Source organism: Octopus bimaculoides, chromosome 25 (genome assembly GCF_001194135.2).
Source record: "Octopus bimaculoides isolate UCB-OBI-ISO-001 chromosome 25, ASM119413v2, whole genome shotgun sequence".
Lineage (NCBI taxonomy): Eukaryota > Metazoa > Mollusca > Cephalopoda > Octopoda > Octopodidae > Octopus > Octopus bimaculoides.
The window spans coordinates 5,535,133-5,543,759 of NC_069005.1; the positions used below are offsets into that span (position 1 = coordinate 5,535,133).

General features: G+C 39.0%; 1 long non-coding RNA gene across 1 annotated transcript; it reads right to left on the minus strand.

Moving 5' to 3' along the window:
- On the minus strand, positions 1–8,612 carry LOC128250783 (uncharacterized). Its single transcript, XR_008266763.1, has 3 exons — positions 8,513–8,612; positions 596–631; positions 1–36 (listed from the first exon to the last, which is right to left on the minus strand). It is a non-coding gene; the product is annotated as an uncharacterized LOC128250783 (long non-coding RNA).
- Between the last annotated feature and the right edge of the window lie 15 nt (positions 8,613–8,627).

Consider the following 8,627-nt stretch of genomic DNA (forward strand, 5'->3'; position numbering starts at 1 on the left):
TTCCTCGTCGAGGAGGCGTCCTGTAGCAGCCTTTGCCTGGAAAATTGGAAACAAAATGAGAAGAAAAAGGTAATGACTTCATAAACAATACAAGCAAAAGGAATGTTTTACATTCTGCAGTGATCTTGTGATTAAGGACATTATTATTATTATTATTATTATTATTATTAGGTTGTTCTGAAAATAGTGGCCGATTTCAGAATTCTGGAAAAATCAACACAAGGGGCTAAGCATTGAGGGGACAAACAAGGAGGGACAAAGGGATTAAGTCGATTACATCGACCCCAGTGCGTAACTGGTACTTAATTTATTGACCCCAAAAGGATAAAAGGTAAAGTTGACCGTGGCGGAATTTGAACTCAGAACATAAAGACAGATGGAAATGCCACTAAGCATTTTGCCTGGCTTCGTAACGATTCTGCCAGCTCGCCACCCTGATAATAATAATTTCTTTTATTTGCCACAAGGGTATCAGAATGAGCAGGACATTACAGAGACAGTTTACATATAGAAAGGGAGAAGATGGAGATAAGACCAGAAAAAAATTTTTAAAGTGGGGAAAAATTTAAATGAATGAAATGTGTTTAATATTTACCCTCTTTTAGGCTAACTAAAGCCTTCGCCGAGGAACCTGGGAAAAGAGAAAAAGAGGGAGAAAATAAATAATAAAATTAGAAATGAAAGAACAGCAACAAAATACAGAAACACTAGAGAAGTTTGCTCACAATACCATTTCTGCAAAATTTCCTGAAGAAGGGCTCCTATCCTCAAAGTATTGAAATAAAAGGTAGATATACAAACCATACACAACGGTAAATATACAAACCACCATTTCTTGAGAAAATTCAAATCTAGTTGAGGATTGAACTCACAACAGCCAGATGTCAAAGTAGATAGAGACCTCCTTCGGTTATGAATGACCATGGGATTGCACCTAGAAAGTTACCCTCTGAGGTACAAGCCCAGGCAAGGTTGTTTATAGAAGACCAGCAGTTACCCATGCATACCAGCACCCACCTTCCATGCCACCGAAGTTATCCATGAGGAAGGCAAAGGGGCCGATACACCTCCACACCAGTGATGTCGCAACTCATTTCTACAACTGAATGAACTGGAGCAACATGAAATAAAGCGTCTTGCTCAAGAACACAACACAGCCTGGTCTGGAAATCGAACTCACTACCTCATGATTTTGAGCCTGACACCCTTACCACTGAGCCATGCGCCTTCACTTTTTTTTTCTTTTTTCAAAGTAGATACTGTTGTTGAAAATAAAGACATCAATCAATGAATTAACTGCTCCACCCCCTTCCCATCCCCACTCCCAAACAATCAGTCACCTTCATATCAATATCACCTGTGCTCTAAATAATAGGGACAGGAGGCCCGCTATATAATTGCGCTTATACTAAAATAACTGGGGGGGAGTTTGTAAAGTTAATTCTGCGAAAGGAACAGCTGTTAAGCTATTGCAACTGTACAGTAAGATAGGAGTCAGTCAGTCAATTACTGTACAGTGTGTAATAAGTAGGTCAGTACATGACCACAGGAAATATTCAGTGAAGGGGGTGGGGGAGGGTAACAAATAAATACAGATTTTGTATCAGGTTAAACTAAACATATAATAAATGATACATATATACATAGATACATATAAATATGATATACATACATATAAATATGATACATATAAACATATATGATACATACATACATACATACATACATATATATATATATATATATATATATATATATATATATATATATATATATACACGTATGGGTGTGTGTGTGTGTGTGTGTACATGAATGAGATATTTAAGTTACCAAGAAAAGCAAGTGTGTGTGTGTGTGTGCATGTAGATGTATGTATATCACATGATCACATGACCGACCAGACTATCACGTTATACATCACTGCTCACAATGCACTTTGCATCATTTTAGACTTTGAATGGTACTACCCTGCTGGCTAGATGCAGGGTGTTAGGAAGGGCATCCAGCTATAAGACTCATGCCAAAACAGACACAGAAGCCTGGTGTAGTCTTCTACCTGACTGGCCTCTGTCAAACTGTCCAACCCATGCCAACATGGAAGGTAGACGTTAAATGATGATGATGATGATCAAAGCAAAGACAATTTGTTGATGTGTGACAACAACCCAACCTTCACCTGAAAGGATTTTCATACAATGTAAATGTAAATAAGCACACACACACACGTGATCGTTTCCAGGGCTGCTGACCGGCTCCTGCTCTGGTGGCACATAAAAAGCCGGTGGCACGTGAAAAGCAACATTCGAGCAAGGTCGTTACCAGTGCCACTGAACTGGCTCCTGTGCAGGTGGCACATAAAAAACACCATTTAAGCATGGCCGTCGCCAGTACCGCCTGACTGGCCCTTGTGCCGGCGGAACGTAAAAGCACCCACTACACTCTCGGAGTCGTTGGCACTAGGAAGGGCATCCAGCTGTAGAAACTCTGCCAGATCAGATTGGAGCCTGGTGCAGCCATCTGACTCGCCAGTCCTCAGTCAAACCGTCCAACCCATGCTAGCATGGAAAGCCAACGCTAACCAAAGATGATGATGATATATACACACACATTTGAAGCAGCATCTTTGTGGTTGGGTGCTCTTCCTATCACCACCATTTAATTATTTTTCAAATAAGGCAATTTTTTCCCCTGTGCTCACAAGTTTTCCAAAGTGCAAATCAACCAGTTGTAATATCAACAAGCAATGTAAACATCATACCAACATTTCGCTCAAATAGTCATAAGCAAGACCAAGGAAAATACTGGTTAGGGTGAGTAAGTTTGCAAGAGCATGAAAGGAGGAAATGGAGGCAGAGGAAGAAGAATTTAGTGAGTGGTGATGTGCAAAATGGGCTTCCTACAGTTTCCATCTATGAAACTCACTAATAAGAAATTGGTCAGCCTGCAGCTGTAGTTATAGTTGGTACCATTACAATTCCACACACTGTAAAAATGACTGACAAGCAAACAGGTAAACAGACGTGTGATTGTACGAAGAGCACTTCAAACGTAATTAGTAGCGACTTCTCTTGAAAAATCAACAAAATTTGGCATTGTGCTGTTATCAAGTACCTGCAGAGAAAGGGGCTGACCTCCAAGGACATAGTTGCTACATTAAGAGATGACACTCCAACTTTATCAACAGTGCAAAAGGGGGCAGATAAATTTAGGAAGAGAAGGGAGAGTTTTGAAGATGACTCAAGGTTGGAATGTACTGCAACTGCCACCTATGAGGAAAACATCGATTGTGTTCACCACCTGCTGATGGATGACAGGTAATTAACTGTAAATCAAACAGCCAATGCTATCAGCATATCTCATGAGAGAGTTGAGAATGTTTTGCACAGTGAACTTGACATGATGAAGGTTTCTGCTTGGTGGGCACCACATTTTCTGACAACTGAAAGTGCACCAGACTGGTCACATCACAAGAAAATTTAACATTGTTTGAAGCAAATCCAGCTGGTTTCCTTGAATGTTTCCTAACCCCAGAAGGGTAAGTGTTGGCTTCATCATTCTGAGCCAGAAACAAAGAGACAATCCATGCGGCAGAAAAAAACCCACTCCTCACCTGCTCCTAACAAGTCCAAGGTTGTTTCGTCTACAGTAATCCCTCGCCTCTCACGGATGTCACATTCCAAAACCCCATCAATAGGTGTAAATCCACGAGGTAGAAACAGTACTGTACTGTATATTTTTTTTTATTATTATTTTTATAATCTGTATATATCTATTTTATTATTTTTATATATTTGAGCTTTTATAAACTCTATCCACATTCTTAGGAGTACCTGTGTCTTCTCTTCTTTTGCCTCCCAAATTTCGTTTTCCATACAGTATGGGCGATTCTTTGGTTACACATCTACGTATTTTCTTTTAATATATTTCAATTAATGTGTTATACAGTGCACTATTGTATTGTATTTTTATTTATTAATTTATTAATTTCTAGGCATAAAAATGATTATTTTATTTACCACAGAAATAATTAAAATCTAAAAAAATATAAATACCCATCAGCCACAGTAACCCGAGATAAACCGAGGAGTCTGCAATATAAATTTACATATATTAGCTACACTCTACACTATGAGTGGTTGGCGTTAGGAAGGGCATCCAGCTGTAGAAACTCTGCCAAATTTAGATTGGAGCCTGGTGTTGCCATCCGGTTTCACCAGTCCTCAGTCAAATCGTCCAACCCATGCTAGCATGGAAAGCGGACGTTAAACGATGATGATGATGATGATGATTAGCCAGAAAAATCCGTGATGTACTGAAGGCATGATAGGTGGACCGCGATATGGCAAGGGATTACTGTATAAGGAAAGTGATGGCCTAAGATTTTGGGGACACAAAAGGCATTGTTTATTGACTAGCTTCAAAAGGACCATACCATCAATGATGGTATGGTCATGTCAACTTACTGAAGCAGTTATGAAAGTCTATCAAGATCAAATGCCTGGGAAAACTGGTGAAAGGGGTCTTGTTTCATCAACACAATGCTCCAGCACACAAGTCCTTGCTGTCAATGGCTGTTGTATGTGATGACAGCTTTGAACTGGTTTGTGTAGCGGGTGCTTTTACGCGCCACCGGCATGAGGGCCAAGCAGGCGGTACTGGCAACAGCAACGCTCAAATGGCGTTTTTACCCGTCGCCTGCACAGGAGCCAGTCCAGCGTCACTGGCAATGCCCTCGCTCGAATGTTGTTTTCCACGTACCACCGGCACAAGTGTCAGTAAGACAACGCTGGTAACGATTATGCTTGAATGGTGCTTTTTACGTGCCACCGGCACGGGGGCCAGTCAGCAGCTCTGACAACGATCACGCTCGGATGGTGATATATATATAATGTGAAGGTGTTTTGGGCTGTGTTCTTGAGCAAGACACTTTATTTCACGTTGCTCCAGTTCACTCAGCTATAGAAATGAGTTGTGATGTCACTGGTGCCAAACTGTATCCGCCATTGCCTCTCAATTGGATAACATCAGTGGCATGAAGAAGGGAGGTTGGTATGCATGGGTAACTGCTGGTCTTCCATAAACAACCTTGGCCAAACTTGTTCCTCAGAGGGTAACTTTCTAGGTGCAATCCCATGGTCATTCATGACCAAAGGGTGTCATATATATATATATATGTACACATACTTATGCATCAAGAGGTGCTGATCTCTAATGGTAGAGGGGACATGTGGAAGGGGTGAACCCAGGAAGACATGGGACGATGTGGTGAGAAAGGATCTACAAACACTGGGACTCACAGAGAGGATGGTAGGGGGCCCGAGACCCCTAGTGGTTTTCTGGGCTTGAACAAAAAAGAAATCAAGCTAAGTAAAAGTGTGGTCAGCATACATACATATATACACACACATATGTATCATATATTACATCTATACATCATAATATATTGTAGAGTGGTTGGTGTTAGGAAGGACATCCAGCTGTAAAAGCCCTGCCAAAACAGAGTAGCCTAGGGTAGAGTTTTCTACCTGGCCAGATCCTGTGAACCATCCTACCCATGCATGCCTGGAAGATGGGTGTCAAACAGTGATGATGATATATGCGTGTGTGTGTGTGTGTGTGTGATATACCATGAATATATTATATATACACATACAAGTATATTAATGGTCCACCAAGGCTTGCCCACAACGACAAAAACAAATTATGTAACCAGTTGTGTACGGTGAAAGAGAAATCAAGATCTGTCTAATTCTCCAATACACACACAAACATATATATGCTGAACAAAAGAGCCTTTATGTAATCATTGTACATGCTAGAAATAACAGCCAAGTCTCTTGCAAAACACACTTTGCCTTATTAAAGGAAGGATACTGGATAAGTGTAGTCTTTGAACCACTGTGTCTGAAATAGAATAAAAGGCTGAACTGAAACGGTCACGGCCGGGTAGCTTTTGATAACGGTTTCATGGTTCAGTAGATATGTAAGTAGATTGAACATATACACACATATAATGTATAGATTAAATACACAAACATATATGGATATAAACACACACACACACACATATATATATATATATATACATATATATATATATATATATAAACACACAAGTATACATGTGTATAAACACACACACACACACACACATTATATATATATATATATATATATTTTAAGTATTCACATTAAGATCGTGAGCAAGCGAGCCTCCTGTACGATTTAAAAGGCTGAGGGGTGGTGGTGCTCTTGAAAGGAAATCAATCAACATGCAATACCGATTCTAAATATAGACCGAAATTATATCAGAATTAAAGGGGAGGGGTTTGCGCAAACAGGGGCAACTGTGCCACGGTGCTTGTTGTTGTTGTTGTGTGGGGCATCAAATAACTTTTACCCTAAATAGGAGATAACGGTTTGGCTTAGGAATCAAAAAGGAGGTGGGGAGAGAAGGGGTAAGAGGAATGTGACTGATTTTGGGACCCAGGTTCAAAGAAGGACACTTGGGATTTCATGATTTCACAGCCCGAGAGGAGAGAATAACGCTGAAGTGACATTGATGCCTTCCTCAGATCAACCAGAAAATTTATGTGGAATGATGTAAACACAACCAAAGAGAAAGGGTGGAAAGAAGAGGCTTTGGACTTGGGTCCGGGTCCAAAGTGTATACATACATGCATATACATGTGTGTGTGTGTGTGTGTATATATATATATAATTATATATACCCACACACACACATAGATGCGGTGGGAGGGGCGATACTTGAAGGGGTTTAGTAAGATTAACATTAGGCAAGGGTTATATATAAACAATAATTAATTAAACAAAATTGATTACACAGCTGACGGAAAGGCATTACGGGAATGAATTTACTAATTAATGCGAGATTAGACAGACAAGTCACATCGGTGAGCCCTGTAAAGCCGTGACGAGACTGACGTGTGTATATATGCACATTTTATATATATATATATATATATATATATATATATATATATATATATATATATATACATTCACACACACACACAAACGTATATGATGAAATGTTAGATATAAAATACAAACATTCTCTCTGGAAGGAGAATGTAATTTCAAAAAAATATCTAGTGAAGTCTGACATAGTACAACAAATATAATCTATAAATAAATAAAAAAAAAAGCACTCCTATAAGGTGTGGAGGTCTATATAATTGCGTGCGTATATGTGTGCGATTGATAGCTTTGCATGTATGTATATAGATACGTAGATAACTACATCGAGATATGTATATGTGTATGTATATATATATATACACAGGCCAGAAAAAAGAGGCAATTACGGAATGGTATCATGAGAAATGTGTATACCGTTGGAAACTAACAAGGAAGACGAAGATATTGCGATAATTAAAGATATTATGCACCACCCCAAAAGGTATCGAGAACTCTACAAAGCAGTCACGAATTATATACACACACACTATGTGTATATATATATATATATATATATATATATATATATATATATATACACTCACACTTTTGTGTGTGGTTAGATATCGAATTAAGCAAGTGGGGAGGGGGTTAGATACAGCATTAAGTGTGTGTGTATATATGTGTGGTTAGATATAGAATTTAAGTGTTATACGAGTGTGTGTGCATACATATAATATGTGTATTAGAAGTAGCTATAGAATATGTATAGTATTACACACGTATATGTGTGTATGCATTTATATATACATATATAAATATACATACATGTGTGTGTGTGTGTAATATATGTGTAATCTATGTGGGTGAGTATTAGCTGAAGAATGTATGTGCAGTGTATGTCTATTATTATATGTGTATGCATATGTATATAATTAGTATGTGTGTATATATATATATGCGTGTGTGTGTGCTCGTATTAGAATGTATGTATAATAAATATATACATTCTAATATATTAGTACATACTTTACAGATATATATATATATATATATATAGGCATATATACAGACACACGTATACACACGGGTACAGAAATACCAAGACGGGTAGATAATTAAAAGGCGGTTAATTAGAAAGGAAAGAGAATTTAAACAAGAAAAACACACAATAACAAGTAAAAACGGCATCAAATTAAGGTAATGTCTGCCCCACAAGACAACACCACATCAATATATGTATAATATATAAACATAAGGCCTTTGTTGGAGAGCCATGAAGGCCTTGTGGACGGGGTAGGGTTAGAAGAGGAGTTTAGGGGCATCGGAAGACGGGGCATGGACGGATTTGACATGTAATATTTATAATAACAGAAAGTGGTGTCTCCTCCATAAGTGGCAAAACAGGGGTGGATATTAGTGGATAGGTGGAAGTAAAGGAGTGTGTAGCGGGGCTGTGGGGCGTGTGATGTCGATTATGAGTGGTCATCGGTGTTGGGTGGATGTAGGGTGTGATGATGAATGGTGGTTTGGGAGACGAAGAGCGGGGGAAACGATGGAACGACCGAGCTAAACAAACAAACAAACTCACTTTCCAATGACTCTTCCGCCATCTTGATCGCGCCTCTTTTTAAAAACTTTCACTACGTTACTTCTGTAGGCTGATCGCTGATTGGTCGGATCTGCGGACGGAGGAGTGGGAAGCG